Consider the following 22,001-nt stretch of genomic DNA (forward strand, 5'->3'; position numbering starts at 1 on the left):
TATTTCTATTCCACACCTGATTCTGGATCCATCTTGTCTCCGGACCTGTAAAGACCATCATTTCTACACGCGCCGCACCTCCAGCTGCAGCGCCGCGCCATACTCGCCAGTCTTCACAGCATCCTTCGCGTCGGCGCTGCCTCCATCATTTCTTCGGCGAACTTCGGCACCTAGGAGACAAAAGAAAACCACAAGGTGAGCCGAGGGAACCAACAAATATAATTCTTACCACCATAGACTTACCTGATTTACCACCAGCGGCATCCTTTTGTGACATATTTTCACTTGCCGCATCTTTAAAGAGAGACAAAACAACACGTTTTCCTCGTGCAACATTTACCGGACAGCGCCGGGTAATACAGACTCTTACCGGAGCGCCACCAGCTGCCACAAGAGCATCTTTTCACGAGCCAGCTGCAAGACAAGAAAGGAAGGAGGGAACAAGAGTGAACATCGGACATATTGAACTCTATGAACTTAATACTTACTGGTCCTCACCAGGAACCTCACAGTCAATACTCTCCGGAACTCTCCCGAGCCTTCAAACCAGTGAAGTAACTGGAATCGACGTGCCCCTGCAAATCCACGCAGGATGGAGAGCTCATCTTTCAAGAATATAAGGTGAGATTGCTGTGAGGGCATTTCAGAGGTGATTAGTTGGGGAGGACTGTGGGGGTGCCATCACTTGAATCCGCAAGTGGCTAAATCCATCTCTCCACTTGCAGGAGAATATTTCTACGGGTTAAGCAGACAAGATTAGGAGGGCAGATCCAGTCAGTCATCGTTGCACTACGCATCACGTGGGTGGAGACCGCAGCTGTCCGGGTCCGACCGACGGCCCTGTGGGAGCCAGGTGAGCGTAACAGTGACTCACCGGTTTGGGTCCCCTTCCATGCCTCCTCGGTCGGGGGAATGCTTGTCATCATTCATTCACGCATGGGAGGGGATCACATCAGACCAGTGGGTGTTAAAGACCGTCACCTACGGTTACTGCATCAAATTCCACCAGCCACCTCGATACCACCCACTGAAGAGCAGATGCCTATCACCAGCACTCCTGCTGGAAGAGGTGCAGATCCCTTCTGGAAAAGGGCACCGTAGAAGTCGTCCCCATTCACCAGGTAAACAAGGGTATTTATTCAGTGTACTTCCTTGTACCCAAAAAGGATCTCACTATGCGCCCTGTGCTAGACCATCGCCCAGCAAACAAATATGTGAAGCAACAAAAATTCAGAATGACAACATTACATGGCCACATTGGATATGAAAGATGCATACTTTCATATTTCAATGTTTCCTGCGCACAGAAAGTACCAAAGGTTCATGATAGAGGACACCCACTATCAGTTCAAGGTTCTTCCCTTCGGCATCGCCTCAGCACCACGGGTGTTCACAAAGGTCCTGATGGTAGTAGCTGCTCACCAGACAGTTCATCCCAGTCTATCCTTACCTCGACGACTGGCTAATAACGGGATTCATACGGAACATGCCTAACAAATACCCAGAGGATGGTAGATCTCCTCTTCAGCCTAGGGTTCTCGATCTACGAGAAAAAGTCCACTCTAGACCCCAGCCAAGTCCGGCAGTTTTTGGGGGCTCTAATTCGGACCAAAGACGGCCTCGTCTTTCCCTCCAACGAGAGGGTTCAAAACATGCTGTTCCTGATCCCTCACTATGTAGTCACACGAGGTGACCGTACACAAAGCCATGCAAATGTTAGGGATGATGGCCTCCTGCATGTACCTAGTTCCACACGCACGCCTGTGCATGCGCCCCAGGCAAGAGTGGCTCTCGACCATTGGTGTCAGGCAATACTCAGGGAAGCACGTTACAGAAACATTGCTCCCCCACAAGAGATTCTCATGCCTGGGATACAATCTTTTAATTTCTATGTGTGTAAAATGTGAAAACAGAAGAAAAAGTCTTACAGAGCTTAGCATTCACGGAGATGCAGTCTTTGGTAGTCCTCCCTGGCAGTCTGTCTATCGGGTCTACGGTCTACTGTGGAAGGAGGAGCCATTGTTCAAAAGCCTTGCCGCAACACAAAGCATTCACAGAGTTTTGTAGAGTTGCAGTCTTTGGCGGGCGGTGACGAGCAGAGGTGTGTGGACCTGGTCATGGCCGCCTCTGACAACCCTGAGGACATAATGTGTGAAAGTTGTCAGCCAAATCTAGAAGAATATTGTCGGATTAAAGCTCCACAGATAGCCGATCCTACGGGAGATCAGTGCCACCCGATTCAAGAGGTGAGTGAATCTACAAGTGGCCCCGACATCGGCATCTATACAAGTGCAGCCAACAATGTTGGCTCCCTGAACCCTTTACAGGGAGCCGGGCAAGAAACGCTGTGACCAGACACGTGTCCCTTTAACATTGAGTTTGAAATTGTGGCAAGTACAGTGAGCTACATTGATAATCAGAAGGTATCACCAGCGACGGTGGATGCAGTGGTGGCGGGGGGAGGGGTGTGGTGCCACTGATAGATGTCAGTACCAGCATTAGCAACTTTAAAAACATTAAATATGGTAACAACAACGAAAATGACATTGGAATTGACTTTGATTCCAAAGCCACCACCAACGCTAACCCTAAAACTAAAGTCGCTTTGAATCTTGGAAACATCCCAGGAATCCAAAACGTACTGGACTAGCAACACCTTAATCAACGCAGTTCGAGAGACGACCCTATTGTTTGCTCACCCCCGTTGGCATCCCCTTTAAAGCAAGCAGAGAAAGATAATAAACCTATTCAGTGAGCAGTGGAGGCAGTACTGCCTCCCCTTCTGGCATGTTAAGCAGTGATAACCAGGGGATGAAACAGCAGGTGGAATGACCAATACTGCTGCAGGCGGTCCAGGAGTCGCACTCCCCCTTGTAACCCTCCTCGCCCATCCCCTTAAGGGAACTTACATCCACGACAAACAGCTTTGGGGTAAAAAAATTATGGGAAAACAAATCGAGACTACTATACATTATCAGTGTCAATCTGGCACCCAAAGGAGCTGACGTCGAGCACAGTAAGGGTATACAGAGGAATCAACAGTATAGCCTGGGTGCTACCATTTGCCTTTAATGACAGTGCGCTAGTATAAGATACAAGCAGCACACGTACACTCAAAGATGGAGGCACTAGTTGTAGGAGTAAGCAGAGGCTCTCCTATGCATGCGCGCTAGGAGCTGAATCCCGGAAGGGATAATGACTAGCCCATGCAGCGCCACGCAGAACACTTCACTCTGCACCCGGCGAGTGCAACAGATCTGTACAAAGGTAAGAAGTGGACCCCCCTGCGAGAGACATGGTAGAAATATCCTCTGTGCTGTTCTCACAGGGTTTACAGCCCATACAGTTTATCTAGTTGTTCTTTTGCACGAGAAATAAACCAAATTAGAACACCCTAGAGGCTGTTTGAGGGTTGTGATTGGTCATATGAAAAGCATTTCATCAAATGTAAAACGGCTGAGAAAGGAAAGCTGCATTTTACTTTGTTATGGAAAGTGCCACATTTCATTTTTTGTCTCAATTAAAACACGGGGAACCTTGCTCTCACCTCCTCACGTTGGTTGGATGTGTGGTGCACAGTAGTATGGGAAGGACGATGGGGAACCAGAGCATACAAAGGTAAGTTGACAACACGCTGTTAGTTTAGGTGTGCAGTCAAAATATCGAAAAAAAAATGTCGAATGACAAAAATATAGAAAAAAAAACAGAAAAAAAAGTCGCATTTATTTTTTTATTTATATTTATTTTTTGGCTCTCGTAGATAAAAAAAAAAAGGTAAAAAAAAAAATAAGGGAGGGTTGGGGGTTGAGAAACACCTACCACCGCACCGACGCACAAACCCAAAGGCTCTTTTAAGAGCCGCCCACACCATCAATAACAGAGCTGCTCATTTGCGCTGCGCATTCAGTATCGGGCTATTATCATCCTCGGCAACCCCCTATTTCGAATAAAAAACATAAAAAATATATGTTTTTTTCGATATTATGACTATGAACCGTTAGTTTATATGCATAGTGTCCTTGCTAATGTTGTGCTACTGTGTGCAAGGGTGCAATAATTGGAAGGGTATGTTGGTGTAAGGGGGGGGGGGGGGACACCTGAAATTACCTTAAGTGAAACACTGGACAGGCATACCCACACCTGATATCTGTTTAATAGCATATTCCTCCCACCCAATCACCTTCCATTACCCTATAAAAAAAATGAGACACGTTTAATTGAAGTACAAAAAACTGCAAAATAGTAAATGTCTGCAACATTTATTTACCATTTTGCAATTTTTTGTACTTCAACTGAGAGTGTTCTAATAGCTTCATAATCCTGCAGCTCAGGCTTCGCTCGGGCCATTAACTCGGTCTTCAGGGCCCATAACGCACTGTACGGCCTTCACTGCAGGTCTATAAAGCTATAGTAAACGTCCTTTACCCCCAATCTATCATAATGCAGCATTGTGTTGGATTTAGGCTGCATGGACTATTCTACAGTCCTTACTTTAAGAGGCAGAAACTCCCCAAGAGAGCAGAGGCACGACCTGGAATTGCACACTGGGGTAAGGATGCATATATAGCGCCTTGGAAAACGATTGAAAAATGATATGAAGATATTTGTGAAGGGGAAAGTAACATCACCACCTATGTTCTCTCTCCCTCAATCCCCCACCTTTTCTTCTTTCACTACAGATGCAGTCACCAGTTCCTACCCAGCTTTTGTTTGTGGCGCCCACTATGGTACCAAGGCCCTGAAGAAAGTGGTTACACTCGAATATACCACTGAAACCAGTTGGCCTGTGTTGTTGTTCCTGTGGTTCTCCCAATAATCTAAGAATCCACCCTCTAGGAACATTAGTGTGCAGTAAACGTTGCACACAGCTGTTAAATTTGTGAGTCGTCCATTGATTTGTTCTTTGCTCCGAATAGTCGGGGTAAGCCTCTTCTCTGTCCCCTAACCCTAGATAAGCGGCACACTAACGAGATCTAGGGCCTAGTCACCACATGAAGGCACAGTTAGTATGGTTGGAGGGCAACGTAGGTTGTACTAAAAGACAAGATTGAATGACAATCAGTAAACCTATACCTGTACACATCTTTGTGTGAATATGTTAGGGTGCAGTTACAGGTCAGTTACCAACCCCTAGTCCTCAAGTGTGTTTACCGAACCATCACTTACCATCAAGCTGACAGTTTGGAAGATAATAGGAAATGTCATGCTGGGCCAGCCCAATCCTATTTAGATAAAAATAAAACTTCTGGCAACAAGAAACCTGCGGCACATTTTCTCTTAACCTTCGAGGTGGCTCTCGGACCAGCCCAGAAGAGGTTCCAGCATTCTTCATTTAGAACCCTAGAACAAAGAAGGCAGGACTTCTTGCTTAGAGGCAGACCATTTAGAGGTGAATATTGTAACAAGCACTATGAGCATGAAAGATCAAAGGCCCCCCAAAGAAGAGAACCAAAGTGAATCCTTTTTAGAAAGGACGTTTGTTCCTCTTGGAGCGAATTTTACACATTAATGATGGTCTAAACATTGAACCGATTAAATGTCTTCAGATTATTACATCATATCCCAAAATTAAGACTGATAACGACCAAGGACTTGAAAATAATAGAATTCCCAGAAGAAGAGGGGCTCGATAAGGTGATTATCTACCTGTCCTCCAATTCTGTTAAACATCTGCTGCTGGATGAAGCATTCCAACTTCTACCAGTGGGTTTTGACTTGATGGGGTTTGCTTCTAAAGCAGCAACTGGTAACGAGGGCCTTAAAACAAGACACAAAGCATCATCTCTAGACCCGGTCGATAGAAGGAAAGAGTGCAGGGAATCGCCTATGCACACCATGAAATATCACAAAGAGGAGAACCAACAGAAGTGGACGTCTAAAACAAGAAAACCCTCATTCACCATCACAGTGGATGGTAGTCAGGAGGGCCATGGTCGCTTTTCCCGAAAGGAGGACAAGGCACCTATCGTGGAAGAAATTAATTGGAACTGGCTGGCAGAGGCGTTGGCCGTTAAAATCATAAGAAAAAAACGGAGCATCCTGACAGAACCTAAAGAATTTGCCGTGGGCAGTTGGAACACAATTATTTGGAGAGGGTGACATAACTTACGACTCTTACAAGATGATTTGCCTGCAAGAAACTTGGCTGAGGCAAGCCCCCCTCGTATTAGAGGGTTACACTATTCATCTGAACCCCGCAGTGAAAGGTTTGAAAGGTAGACCAATGTCCGGTCTAATAATAGCACAAAAACATGCGGCCAACTTAAAAGTACTGACAACGGAAAACCCCAGCCCCTACATTCAGATTTTAACATTGGAGGTGGGAGGGGTTGACTCCTCAAGACACAGAGCACTGTTAGTGCTCAACCTTTACTGGAATATGCCAGCTCCATAGGCAGCACAATTTTCAGCCACAATAATGGACCTTATAGATAGGTCCATGGAGCCATGGCCTGACCCCTTTAGAATACTATGCAGAGACCTAAACATTCATTGTTTTGACCAAAGTCATTCTTTAATAAAGTACACTGACATATCAACAACTCCTGCTAAAAGAAAAAAGGGCCAGGCGTGGCGAGAAGCATCAACATTTCGAATGGGCATATCAAGAGCGATATTCAAACTACATGGAAAACGGGACGGGAAAGAAAGATTCTCAATTACATCTTTTTGTCACATAACATGTATAATCAAGCGAAGACCCTACAAATCACGGATATCAGGTTGAGTGATGATAACATACTGAAGCTAACTTGGAGTGCCCTGAATTTGGGACCCATGGAGTATTATCCAGTGATGCTGGGGGTGACGCCCGGAAGAAACAGGCTGATCATGTACGCAGAGAGAAAAGAACAGTTTACTAATAGGTTTTTGACCCAATTCGCATGGGCGACGGGGGACCTCGCAGAACAGATCTCAGACTATCCTAAGATGTTGATGGATTTTGTCGAATTTATGAAATTTGGCCCTCAAAGCACCTTCTCAAGTCCACACACCTATGAGGAGGAATTGGCAAGGAGAAAAAAGATCCCGAGCTCAAGAGTGAGGAATCTGAAACGGATGCGGTCTCAGGATGGGCGGTTCCTCACAAAAAATGAAAACAGTGCCATTGTAACTGGGTGGGATCACACAAGCAGTGCATGTTGCAACAAAGCTTCAAAACCATGCTGAAAAATATTGTGTCTATAAACGTTGGTGAAATTTGGCAAATCAACTCTATAAATGCCCCACAGTAGGCTTTGTCGACAACCGCCGTCTCTGCTAGTGCATGGGTGGATCATTTCTCCTTGTTATTCGCTTGTACTGAAATAGTTAAGACAGATGACGTGACTCTGCAATGTGATGTTTGGACCTTCCCTACTGACAAAGAAACTTCGTTGAGTTGATTAACAAAGCAAGTAACTTGAGGGCACCAGGCCCGGATGGAATGACAAACGTAATGTTGAAAAAAGATCCTGTGCTATGGGCTACTTTCTTGTGGGAAACGTTAGACTACATAAAAAGGATCAGAAGAGTTCCTATGTCGTGGAAATCATCAGTGGTTGTTGACGTAGGACGTAGCAGGGAAGACCTTTGCCGCACTGATTTTAAAGGACCTTTCAAACTGGTGCAAGAAAACAGACAACGGTGGCAGGTGGCAGTCAGGCTTTGTAAAAAGAGTGGGCACAGCCTTAAATGTCTTCCTGATTAACATCTTAAAAGCTTGAACAAAGGAGAAAGAGACGCCAAAATCTAGTTAGCCTTTATATATGTGGTGCAAGCTTTTGATACTATAGATTGCGATAAAACCTTTGGCCAAACTAAAAGGCTGGGGGTGCCCTAACGACATTGTGGAAGCATTAAAAGATGTGTACTCCCGAGCATCATTAAATGTTAGACAGGATAGGTGTGGGAACCTTTCTGAGTCCATAACCACAGAAAAGGGATTGAAACAAGGATGCTCTCTTGCCCCAGCTCTGTTCAACTTGTCCATCTCTGACGTACACAAATCTTGAAAGAATGCTAGAAGCTTTGCCCCAAAACTAGTGGGTGAGCCCCTGGGCACAGTGCTGTAGGCAGACAATTTGGTATTAATAGACCAAACTCCGTTCGGTCTGCAAAGACAATTAAATGTGCTAAAAGATTACAATTACATTGAGGCTGATGGCCTTAAAATCAATCCAAAGAAGTCAAGAATAATGACTCTGGATTCCACGTGCAACTGCAAGGGCAGTAAACACTCTTGGCTTCTGAATAGTGAGAAGTTAATCGAGGTCAAATCAATCACCTACCTGGGAATGTGCCTGAATATCAGTGTAAAAGATGCCCCCAGAGAGGCTATGCTACAAAGTAAGGTTAAGAATTTAGCCGTCCAGTCACGGATACTACTGAAAAGGTACTGTGGATTCTCAATTTCACCGGTGATATCATTCTACCGAATGAAGGTGGTACCAATTATTACTTATGGAGCAGAGGCATTCTTTGCATTACCGGCTGAAGTTTGGCCGGTCCTGGTGGGGCTATTTTGGAAAAGGGTGCTGGATTACCTAGAGGCACACCAATTCAAGCGATAAGGATGGAACTTGGATTGACATCAATGTATGCAACAGTAGTTTGGGAGTCACTAGCCTTATACCGTAAATGCATACTTCCAAACCCATCAGGCGGCTTAAAACTACTGCAAGAAGCCATTACTGAAAGCTCTGAAGGCACTCTGAGAGAATGGAAGTGTATTTGCTTGACAATTCTATCAAACTTGGGAATACCCGATGAGACTTTGGTAAAAAAAAATCCAGCGTAGGTGAAACCTAAACTGTGGACACAAGATTGGATTGAGACACAGCAAGAAAGACAGGTGTACACATTGTATGGGAAGGCACTTCCTGAAGCTCGTACATATAATACATTACCTAAATATCTATTAAAAGTTCAAAGTAGATATCATCGTTCTCAGTTTATGCGTTATCGTTCGAATCTATACCCTACAAGCGACATTTTCGGAGTGAGGTCAAGAAAGAGTGGGATCGACTTGACATGCAGACTGTGTATGCATAAGGACTATACAGAATCTTTGCCCCATTTAGTATTGCTTTGCCCAGCATTGACAGAAATGAGGACTAAAATACTGGGAAAATTCATCAACGAACAGTCATCAGCTTCGGCTGATCAGTGGTGGAGTATGGCGATACAGGGAGAATTTGTTTCTTTGACTTTGGCACTGGTTAACTTTTGGAATGAAACCTTTACATTAATTGACAATTTAGGAAGTTAAAGTAATGATTAATAGCTTCTGGAACTTTCCATTCTTCTTTTTCCCTTCTTGGAACACTTGCATCTGTCTCTTTCTTTTAATTGATCAATTAATGAAAGTTTGTATTTTGAGATGTTAAAACATTGTAACATTGGAACTGTGTAAACTGGTAAAAGGTTTTTTTTTTTAAAAAAAAAAAGCCAAATACTAATAAATACTTATTGTTGATTATCTTGTAAATGAATACTCTTCACAGAGCACTTAATATTGGAAGTAAAAGGGCTGTGAAACCTTACACGTAACCAGAAGCAGGAGCCAACAACTTCCCTTCTTATTTCTGTTTCCCCTTTTGAGTTCAAGCATTCTATTATTCTTCTCATTTTAAAAATAGTTTCCCTTGATTCCTTCCTTCTGGCCAACTTTTGCCCTATTTCTCCTTCTTTTCAAACCTATTCTCAAGTCGCTTCCAATCTGTATCACCATTCTATTCTACCTCTCTATCAGTCTGGGTTCCGACCATTTCTTTCCATTAAAACACGCCTAAAGTCCTGCTCTTCTCATACCACGATAAACTATTGTCTGTTCTTGTACTCTTGGATCTTTTTAAGGCTTTTTATAGTGTTGATCACCCTACTCTCATATCCACACTCATCTCTTGATTTTTCCAGCTATGTTCTACAATGGGTATATGGTCATATGTAAGTGACCAGAGCTATTCACTTTCTTCCCTTCCTCTTCTGGTGCAATCCACAATACTCCTCTAATTGTCTTCTTTCAATCCAGTTCTGGATGAATACTCATTCTATGCACCCTGACCTGGCTAAAACCAAAGTACTATTTTTCCCACTTTATCTCCCACTACTGCCCTCCTTTTTCTCTCCCCCCTCACATTTTTCTTTATTTACCCAGAATCTTGGAGTCAGGTTTGATTCAGCTTTCCCAGTCTCTCATAGCTGTAATACTACATGTATTTGCCACTTACATCTCATACATTCGTAAAGTCCATCCTTTTCTCACCCTCAATGCTGCTAAACGCCTTATCTCTCTTCTCATTATTTCTCGATTTGACTATTGACATGCTCTTCCTGTTTATCAACATTATCCCCCTTTAATCTATCTACAATTTGATTGTGCGGCTTCTTTTTCAACTTTCTCCCTGCACCTTTATCACTACCTCTCTTCCTTCTATATATTGGCTCTCTTTTGATTCCTGTCTTATTTTTTACTTTCTCTACATAGTATTCAAATGTATTCGTGGACTCCCTTCACCCTAACTCTCTTCTTTGGTTTCATTCTATTTACCCCTCACCAACCACTCGGTTCTCATTCTCATGTTCTGCTTACTGTTCATAAACCCCTTTGTGCCCAATCTCTCTTTCGATCATTTTCACTCCTACACCTGAGGCACTGGAAGGTATTGCCTATGCACATCCCAGCTTCTCATTCCTTTTCTATTTTTCGACCGATCTATTTTTAAATAATTGCATTATCTTTCTCTGCTATTACACTGTAATGTATTGCACCTTTAATCAGACTTTTGCAACGCTTTGGCAAAAGGACTAAATACATATCAGTGAAATATAAGAAATCAATATTAGGGTAATAGCCTATTTAAAAATATAGTGGGAAATTAAAATAATGATGATGAAGGGAAAATTAACCAATGTCATCCATTTTGTAATAACCCGCAGTGGGCTAGCATCTTTTTAGGTTAAACTAGTGTGTGAAAACGTACGGGTTATTGAAAATCTATGAAGGGAGGGCAACCCTCTTCAATACGAAGAACTTTTTTTTATTAAACTGAAATCTTTTTAATCTTCCATACAAAAGTATGTTTAATGTACCCTTTCTGCTGAAGAAGCACTACAAAAACAGATAGTAGCTATTGTGAGGAGACGTGGACAAGGAGAACTCTTGCTTTTGGCCATAAACCTTTATTGAAACAATAAGGGGTTGTATAGTGGCTCGCTATCCCTATTCCAAGAGGTGTTCCCTGCCTAAAAAAAAACTAAGGGTCTATCCAATGTCAAGATGTCCAAAGCAAAAACCTCCTGTATCTGAAATACTATCCTGGCCCTCAGGTGAAAAGGAGAATGTCTTTGGCCTTGAAAAGTGCACAAATGTCTGAAAAGGAAAAGGCGTAACCCAACACAAAAGTTCCAGATGGATAAAGTTCACAGTTCCAAAGGATGACTGCCTTCCATTGGATTTCTCTTCACCGTACTTTAACCCTTTAAGGATATGAGTTTTCCTTGGGTTTCATTTGGTCAGCAAAACAACTTGTATTGATATTTTATTTGTATCGTGCTCGTACACAAGTGCTTCAGAGCGCGACAAGGCAAGGGAGGGGAACAAGGGAGAACAAAAAACAACGATCTTACTAGGCCCTGTGTTGTAAGAAAAACAACTTGGCTGTCAGTCTTAATTTTGGTAGGATATCTGGTATACTCTCCTGCCAGGTTTTATACTTCTTTTTAGTATGATTTCAATACAGTCTTTGGCTATACCTGATGTATCCTTAACAGGACCACCCCCCATGTAATTTGCTTTACACTTTGTCCAACTTGAATCTGCCTGGTGTACTCTCCTGCCAGGACTTTCCTCTGTGCTTTACTTAAGACACTTGCAACTTGTATCTGCATGGTGTACTCTCCTGCCAGGACTTTCTCATATGTTTTACTGGGCACACTTGCAAACTTGACAATATTTTGTATTCATCCTGTTATATTTCTTTAGGGAATATCCACAGGGACGTCATTTCACCAAAATGCCAGGGGTAGCGGGAGTGACATCACACAACCCTTGACCTCTGATGACATCACAGGAAGTGATGTCATTTGACCCAACCCTGAAGTGACATCACAGGAAGCAAAGTAACACAACGTTTCACCACTTGACATAACATGAAGGGGCATCACATAGCATTGTTCCTAAGTACACACCGAAAAATATGGTTATATCACATCACTAGAATGTGATATACATTACATACAAGAATGGATCACCATATGTATCTTTAATATCTGTGTGTATAGGCCCATATTACAAAAATACTGTGAATGCAAGCAGACATCCAAGGCAAAATGATAATGATGTGTTATTATTACGCTTAAGCGCTTTATATAGAACACATATACATACAATATCACCCAACCTGTGTTGGTACTCATTTATCGACCTCAGAAGGATGAAAAGCTGAGTTGAGGTGTTTAAGAACAGACCAAACCAGGGACTCACCCCCTGAAGTGTGCCTGAAATAAACCTTTAATGAGTCTAGCAATTATTGTTTAGCATTCCAGAAAGACAAATTATTTGTTATGCCTATTCTTTCTTATTTAGGGTCACTGCTCAAAGTGTTGTACTTGTCCAATCCCCCGTTTTTTATTTTTATTTTTTAAGAGGCCGGAACAAGAAAACCAGCCACTCCAGAAACGAAGAGCCACATGGCACTGGCCACAGCCAGCCTAGGAGCTTACATTAAAAAAAAAATAATTGTATTTTTTCAGGTGGCCAGGGAGAACACAGGGGGAGCAAGGTAGACCCCGGGGTCGCAGTTGCGACCCCTGGTGACCCCCAAATGATGTCCCTGAATATCCAGTCTCCCATTCTCTCTCATATGCTTCATCTACTCGGATTTGCCTTCTGTAGGTGTGCCAACATGCCCCAGTTTCCCTTGGGTGGACTCAGCGGCTCTCTGTGGGGTGTGTCGGTTCTTCTGCGGTAAGCCGGCAGCAGCTCTTCGGTGTCCCCTTCCTTCTTCCCGGGTTTGCTGCTTCTGCCTTACGGCTTCCACGTCCCTCGCGGCTCCCGCTTGACCAACCTGGGTTCCTTGGTACTCGAGCGGCGTGGAGGCTGTTCCCTGGTGCCTACGTATCCCAGGAAGTATTTCCTTCCCTTCGTCTCGTGGCGTCCTTGCAGAGAACCTGCTCTTGAGGTCTGCTCTTCACGACCTCCTCTGTGAGCCGGTTGGCTCCACGGACTCTTTAACAGCACAGCGGTCTCTCGGTCGCTACAGAGAGGATGAGATTCTCCCAGTCAGTGTCTCCCTTCTGTTAGCTTGCTCTGCGGTTTAAATGTCCCATCATCAAGTATGCCCTCGCAAACACGAGAGCACAGCTTGTGCTTCTTGCCTTTATCGATCTTCATTACTCCACTCAGCTTCCCAGTCACAGTATTTTTTACATCCAGGGAAAGAGAAGTCGGCTCTTGATGACTTGTATACAGAATATGGGGATGTATTCTCAGTAGCTTTTGGGCGGGGGTGAAGGGAGTCATGACAATATGCCATTAGGTTATGGGAAATGGAAGGGGTATGCCTAGAAGGAAAAGGGGGATACCATGTCTCGTCCGATGAAGTTGTGTCACTCCCCTGAGGGTTGCCTCCCCCCATATAGCAGCCCACAGGGGGTCAGGATCAGGTAGCGGCTGCCTTCCCCTGGTCACATCAGGAGAGGCAACTGCTGGGAGAGGAGTGATGACACCATTGGATTCATCACATACCCTTCCCCTAATGCTACTGTTTCTCTCAGTACCTATTGGGAAATGGGAAAGGAAGTCTCCATTTCCCTGTTCTCTTCCTTTTCAGTGTTCTACCATAAAACAATAGGGCTGCATACTTAAGAACCAGCGCATGACCCGACATTGGTGTTGTTGCGGAGGCTCATCCATGTTAATGGAGTGTGATCAGTGACCAACTAAAGCTTTCTGCCATTCAGGTATGTAACTGCCTACTTTATAGCTAAGGCCTCAAGCTCTGTCTAAAGTATATGGACTTTAGTACTTTGAAGTACTCTCAAAAGAAGGTCTTCATCCAAGGGGAATAAAAACTTTGAACCTTGGCGTCTCCAAGTTAGGAGAGACTTACGAAGCATTAACCATGAAGTAAATGCCACTGTCTAAACCATGGAATAATTAGTTCTGTTTACACATATTTTTCTCAAAATCAATGTACAATTTCCTTTAATTTAAACAACTCTCTTTAACGTTATCGCTTTGCTGTGCCTTCTCTTTTTGACATTATACCTTGTGAACACCTTTGATCTTCTCTATGTAACATCTATGACCCTCTCCTTCAAAGGTATTGTCCCGAGGTACACACCTACATGGAAGAAAACATTTCACAGAAACTTGTAGTGTCACATAGATCAATGACTGTAGATGCTTGATCTGTTGGTGTACTCTGTTCTTTGTTTTTTGCCAATATTATGGATGTGAATTGGTTTTCTCTTTTTTATAAAAACTTTGTGTGATTAAAATTCATAATGGCAAATTCGAACCAGTAATTGCCCACAGTATCTGTTCCTTTTAGATCATCATGCCAGAAATGCTCCACAGGATATCTGTTGTGGATACCCATACCTGTACACTTTAATTTATAAACAAGTGCAAATGAAGTTCTTCTTCCCCATGGTGGAACCTATATGTGTATGTATATCTCAAGCTCAATTGTGGAATAGTTCTTTTTCCGGGGATAGAACATCCTACTGATATAAGAACCGGGTCTTTAATGCCATTGTGATCTTGTGAAAGAACAGCCCCCAACCCAACATGTGAAGCATCCATCTATAAAGTGAAATCTTTGTTAAAATCTGGCACCTTCAACATCAACACTGGTTCACTACAGAATATTCTTGAGTTTATCTAAACATTTCTAGTCTTCACTCCATTTTATCTTTTGGGGTTCTACATTCTTAAGCTCATCAGTGAGGCAAGGCGTGATAGACAAATAACTGGGGATACATCATCTATAATACCCCACTAGTCCCAAAAAGGCGCTCAGATCTTTCTTGGTTCTGGGCACTGGAGTTTCCTGAACAAGTGACATTTTTTGGGGTTAGCTGTGAGCCCGGCTCTCATCAAAGCTCTAGTGACCTGTATAGGTGGTGTAAGTGTTCCTCCCATGTCCTACTTTGAATGATTATATCATCAATATAAGTTCTGCAGAAAGAGGAGAAAGGGCAAAGGATTTGGTCCGTTAAGTGTTGAAATGTAGCCAGGGCCATTTGAAGTCCAAAAGGTAATACTTTGAACTAGAATAGTACAATGGGGCTGGAGAAGGATGTTTTCTCCTTGTCCTCTGGATTAACAGGTACTTGCCAGTACCCTTCCGTCAGATCAATTGTGGAGAGGAAAACTGTGGTTCCCAATAGATCAATCAGATAGTCTATCCTTGGCATAGGATAACTGTCGAATTGGGATACTGCTGTCCCCTTTCTAAAGTAAATACAGAACAACCACAAGTGATCTGTCTTGGCAACAAGTATGATTGGAGAGGACCAAACACTCTGTAATGGTTCAATAATGTCAGATTTTAGCATATTCTCCAACTCCTCTATGACTATTCCTTTTCATGCCTCCGGGATCCGATAGGGTTTTAAATGGACCACCTTCCCAGCAGGTGTATGGATGTAGTGCAAAACCCTTTTTACTCTTCCTGGCTTGGATTTAAAGACATCTGGAAACTGTTCTAGCAAATTTTCTATCTGATTCTGGAGTAGGTGGGAAGGAATCAAGGTTTTTTTTTCCGATTCCTGGGTTAATTAACTGGTCAATACCATTGTAATGGTCTCAACGGGATCCTCTCTCCACTCATTAAGGAGGTTTATGTGATAAATATGAGTCTTAATTAATCTATCGGGTTAAGATATTCAGTAATTATATGGCCGTTTGTTTTACCCTCATAAGGACCGTGCCATTTGGACAACATCTTGTTCTGCAATGTTGGAAGGAGGACTAGAATGTTTTATCCAGCATAGTTTGACCTGTGTAAAGCTTTCTTGTCATGAGGTCTTTTGGGTTTCTTGAGCTTTAACCAGGTGGGCTTGAACTATCGCTCTTACAGTAGCCATATGTTCTCTTAAACATTGGGCTGTTTGAAAAGGGACAACGTGGCTTCCTCCGAAGTCCCCCGTAACATGTCAAAGACATCCCGTGGCTCTCTACCATATAATAATTCAAACAACCCTTTTGAGGATTGTGGTGTTTTCCGGGTGGCAAAAAAAGGGCCCAAGGTATCATGAGGTCCCAGTTTTTGCTGTCAGCTTCAACCAATTTCTCGATGAGACGTTTCAGGGTCTTATTGAACCATTCCACTAATCCATCAGTTTGCGTGTGATAAATGGAAGTCCTTAGAGTTTTTATATGTAGGATTTCCTTCACCTCTGTCATTAACCGACTCATGAAGGTAGTCCCTTCATCCGTTAGGATCTCTATCGGGAAACAAACCCGGGAAAACAATGGGATCAGATGTTTTAGAATTTGTTGGGTCTTATTATTTCATAGTGGGAATGCTTCAGGGAAGCGAGTCGCATAATCCACGATTACATATATATAAATATATATATATATATATTCCCCACTTTAGATGGCTGAAAGGGTCCAACTATGCCCATGCTTATATGGGAAAAGCATATGTCAATGATAGGTAAAGGCTGTAGTGGAGCTGGAGGGTGGGTACTTGGAAGCTGGTCTTTTGAAACAGGGCAGAAGTAAGCCCAGTGTTTTTCACATCGGCATAGATTCTGGGTCAATAGAAATGGCTTATTATTTGTGCCTCTGTTTTAGCTGTTCCTAAGTGACCACCTGTTATATGAGAGTGAGCAATTTCAAATACCATTCTTTTGTGGCTTTTAGGTACCATCATCAGAGATCTGGGAGTCCCATCGGGATTAAGATTACCGCTATACAATAACCCGAAAAAAAATGAACAAAAAAAATAAACAAAAGAATGGTCCCTCTTTCTGCTGGCCCTCCTCTTCAGACACCACATGAAGGAAAGCTTCTGCTAGAAGGCGGTTGTTCCTTTGGTCGAGTGCCAAGTCTGGAATAATCTCGGTTTCCTCCACCAGGACTTTTGGTGGCACTGTGTCAGATGTTGTTTGAGAATCTTTATCTGCCTCCCCAAAACCTTTGCTCCCCCTCTCAGTTCTGTCAGATTTCTTGACTTACTCTGCTTTGGGAAACAGCCCTCTCCAGGATTCCCTGGAATATTTTATTCTCCTGCTTTTACTTATTATGCATCTTTCCCATTGTTTTGAATCATCAGGATCTTTATATCACCTCTATAGTCCGGGTCTAGGATGCCTGCTAAAACGTTCAGGCCATAGCGTCAAGCTAGGCCTGACTTAGAGGCAAGCCTAATATAAGTACCTGGAGGGGGTATCAAGACCAGATCAGGGGGTATTTACACTCTGCCTCCAGGTTGTACCAACTCTCCCCTACTACTACTACTACTACTACTGCATAATCAAATATAGAATTTTCTGTAGCTACTGATGGATCGGAAACTCTATTGCAAAGTTTTTCAAACCTGAGGGTCCCCCAGTTTGTGTCAACTGAGCCCAATACCACCTCTAACACCAAGTGTGAGGAGCCAGGAATGAGACGTTGACACATAGAACTCATAGCATTAGCCATAAACCTTTTTGAGACAATAAGGGGTTAGAAAATGCCTCACTATCCCTATTCTATGAGGCGTTTCCCTGCCTTAAAAAAACTATACTACAGGTATGTCCAATGTCAAGATGTCCAAAGCACAAACATCCTGTGTTCGAAATACTATCATGGCCCTCACACTCTATAAATTAACTCTGAGGTGAAAAGGGGAATGCCTTTGGCCCGGAAAAGTGCACAAATGTTCGAAAAGCAAAAGGCGCAACTCCAACACAAAAGTTGAAGATGGATAAAGTTCACAGTTCCAGAGGATGACTCCCTTCACCTGGATTTCTCTTCACTGTACTTTAAACTTTGAAGGATATACGTTTTCCTTGGGTTTCTTTTGGTGAGCAAAACAACTTTAATACAAAACAACATAGTTGTTAGGATACCTGGTATACTCTCCTTCCAGGTTTCTTCTCCTTTTTAGTATGATTTCAATACAGTCTTTTGCTATACCTGATATATCCTTACCAGGATTTCCTTGTGTAATTTACTTTACACTTTGTCCAACTTGGAACTACCTGGTGTGCTCTCCTGCCAGTACCTTCCTCCGTGCTTCACTTAACACACTTGCAACTTGTATCTGCCTGGAATACTCTCCTGCCAGGAATTTATCATGTACATTCACTAGGCACACTTGCAAATTGACAATATTATGTATTCATTCCGTTCTATTTCTTTAGGGGATATCGAGTCTCCCAATCTTAGGGTTGATGACATGCTCCAGTGTCCCAGTTTCCTGTGTATGGACTCACTGGCTCTGTGGCGTGTGTCGGTTCTCCTGTGGTAAAACTGCAGTGGCTCTTCTGCATCCCGTTCCTTCATCCCGAGTTTGTCGCTTCTGCGTCCCTCGCAGCTCCCGTTTGCCTGCTCTGGATTCCTCCGTGCTGGAAGGCCGTGGAGGCTGCATCTCAGTGCCTGGGTATTCCAGGAAGTCATCCCTTCTCTTCCTCTCGTGGCGTCCTCGCAGTGACCCACTCCGGTCTGCGCTCCTCGGCCTCCTCTGTGAGCCGGTTAGCTCCACAGACTCTTTAACAGCACAACGGTCTTTCGGTCACTACCGAGCAGACGATATTCTCCCAACTAGCATCTCCCTTCTGTCATTACCACGCTCAGCTTCCTAGTCACAGTATTTGTACATCCCGGGAAAGAGAAGTTGGCTCTTGATGACATGCATACAGAATATGGGGATGTATTCTCAGTAATTTTTGAGGGGGGGCGCGGTGAAGGGAGTCATGACAATATGCCATTAAGTGATGGGAAATGGAGGGGGTATCCCTAGAAGGAAAAGGGGGATACGATGTCTCGTTCGATGATGTTGTGTCACTCCCTTGAGGGTTGACTTTCCCATGCGATCCTCCCTCATACAGCCACCCCCATGGTCGGGATCACATGGGGAGAGGCTACTGCTGGGAAAGGAGTGGTGACACCATTGGATTCAACACACTATAGATCTAAATATTATGGGATATTCGTTGCGGCTAGGGAAACTGAGGTTCTTCAGTATATTATTAAATTAAGGAAGGATTCAGATATTGGTCCTCATTACATGTTTAGTGGTATCCCGCCGGTAAATCCAGATGGATACCAAACAGAATTACCATTACCGGCACTCGGTCTGCTGGAATTACTGGATGATTCTGAGTGTGGGATTTCCAGTATTGCTGGCAAAATATAGTTTTTTTGCCAGTGGGGTGACTGACTTACCTCCAGCTCTTGTCTGGAGGTAAACCAGGCCACCCCACTGGCAAACCTAATGACCACGATAAAGAATTTGAAGCAATATTTCAATATGAGTAGAATGGTATTATTAACATGAATTTGCATCTAGTACCTCACTACATTTAGGTTGCATTATGCTCTTATTTTTGATTACATTTATATTGCAGAATAGTACATTCTGTACAGGAGATTGCAACATGGGGCCAGTCGCATGCACGACCGGTGAAATACCCAATAATGCTCACTCTACCCCTGAAATAACCAATAATGCTTGCTCTCATTTTCCTGAAACTTTAGTTTGATCAGCTCTCTTGTTTTTGCTTGTATAACTTCAATAGCAGACCTCAAAGATTGATCAACATCTGTGTCTTCCATTATCTACATACTATGTTTTCCTTGCAGTAACACATTTAATCTAATTCTATTTAGAAGTGGCAGTGTGCACTGAGGAAGGCCGCAATTCACACCCATTTCTCCTCTTTTTCTAGGGTGTAAAGGATGCTGATGGGGGCCCCCATGCAAGCTCTTTCCCAGGCTGCTTTCTCCTGATATCCGGCAAAGGCATCGTGCCTGCTAAATCTAGCTGTGTGATTCCTGTGTGCAGCACATGATCTTTTGTCTGTTCTTTTTAAAATGCCACATTGACCACAGGGCTTTGATTGGTCCTGGTGGAGTTATACATTACTTTGGGCTTGTGGCACTTGAGATTCTGCTTCCTAACAGGTTTCCAGATTAGGTATGCTAAATTATAATATAAACTATCCAGTCCTCAGTAGGGACCTTAGAGAACTGCATTGCCTGTCTAGAGCTTATATTAGTATGAGGGAGTTTATTGAATGGAAAGAACACTTTTCTCACATCACAAATGAGGATTACTGGGAATTGTCCCAACCCGGGATGGCACCTGCCCTGAAATGCATAGGGTAACCCAGGTTAACAGAACATGGGGTGTTGTGGAGCATACCCATAAGCAATTATGTTATAGTTGCCAATTTGAATGCGTTTGCTGATCTTAATTTTGAGACTGTCGAATTGTGTAGATGTAGCTTTAGAAGCAGACATTTGTATAACACGCACATGATCTTTTCTTGTTTCTTACAAAAATAATCCTAGCTTTACAATACAAACAATTTCTGTGAAAATAAATCATAACTTTCAACAAAGGCTTTTGGTTGGTTTCCTTTCGAACATGTGCAGCCACTTTCTGTATACATCCAGCTGTTTTGCATTCCCCTTTCTCCCAGAACTATAGATGCATTGCTCTCTCTTTTCTCAGAGCTTCTAGCTACATTGCATTCCCTTTTCTCCCAACCTCTAGCTGCATTACATTATCTTTTTTGCAGCCCCTAGCTGCGTTGCAGTCTTTTCTCCCAGCCTCTAGCTGCTTTACTTTCCCTTTTTTGCCAGCCTCTATCTGCATTGCATACTCTTTTCACCCAGTCTCTAGCTGGGTTGCATTCCCTTTTCTCCCAGCCTCTAGCTGCATTGGATTCTCTTTTCGTCCAGCTTCTAGCTACGTTGCATGTTCTTCTATCAGCATTGCATTATCTTTTTTTACCAGCTTCAAGCTGCATTGCATTCGCTTTTCTCCTGGCCTCTACCTACTTTGCATTCTCTTTTCTCCCTTCTTCTAGCTACATTGCATTCTTTGTCCCAACCTCTAGCTGTGTTGCATGCTCTTTTCTCCCAGTCACTAGTGGCATTGCATTCGCTTTTCTCCCAGCCTCTAGCTGTGTTGCATGCTCTTCTCTCCCAGCCTCTAGCTGCATTGCGTTCTCTTTTCTCCCTTCTTGTAGATGTGTTGCATGCTCTTTTCTCCCTGCCTTTAGCTTGGTTGCATTCCATTTTCTCCTATCCTCTAGCTGCATTGCATTATCTTTTTTTTACCAGCTTCCATCTGCATTGCATTCGCTTTTCTCCCAGCCTCTAGCTGTTTTGCATTCCCTTTTCTCCTAGCCTCTAGCTGCATTGCAGTCTCTTCTCTCCTGGCCTCTAGCCGCATTGCATTATTTTTTACCAGCCACCAGCTGCATTGCAGTCTCTTTGCTCCCATCCTCTAGCTATTGCATTCTCTTTTCTCCCAGCCTATAGCTGCATTGCATAATCTTCTCCCAGCCTCCATCTGCATTGCTGTCTCTTTTCTCCAGTCTAGCTGCAGTGCATTCTCTTTTCTCCTAGCCTATAGCTGCAGTGCATTCTCTTGTCTCCCTTCTTCCAGCTGTGTTGCATGCTCTTTTCGCCCTGCCTCAAGATGCTTTGTGCTCTCTTCCTCCCAGACTCCCAATGCTTTTTAGCAGGAGGAAAAAACACTCATAGTTTTTGTTGGAGGCATTGTTCCCATCCAGGGCCTGGACCATGTCCTTGAGACATATAGGTCTATGGATTGTGTGGTAGAACACTATATGTACTCACCCATTCTTCTGTAGATGCACACTGTCCAAGTATGAGCCTTTGAGTGACACTAAAAATGGATGAACCAATGTTATTGGTTGCATTTTATGTCATTTCATGTTTTTAGACCAACTGCGTCATCCCAGAAAGGAACCATGCATAGGAATTTGCTACGATCTCAAGGTGTAACTCACCAAAAAGGCTAAATAAGGCTTAAACATAT

General features: G+C 43.3%; 1 protein-coding gene across 1 annotated transcript in view; it reads left to right on the top strand.

The window, feature by feature from the left end:
- Nucleotides 1-20,550, top strand: part of CD74 (CD74 molecule) — a 96,097-nt gene extending 75,547 nt beyond the window's left edge. The window contains exon 9 of the mRNA XM_069654044.1: nt 19,876-20,550. The gene's annotated coding sequence lies outside the window, so the exon portion shown is untranslated. The remainder of the gene's footprint in view (nt 1-19,875) is intronic.
- Nucleotides 20,551-22,001: the final 1,451 nt, after the last annotated feature.

This window comes from Ambystoma mexicanum, chromosome 3q (genome assembly GCF_040938575.1).
Source record: "Ambystoma mexicanum isolate Mex_15411 chromosome 3q, UKY_AmexF1_1, whole genome shotgun sequence".
Classification (NCBI taxonomy): Eukaryota; Metazoa; Chordata; class Amphibia; order Caudata; family Ambystomatidae; genus Ambystoma; species Ambystoma mexicanum.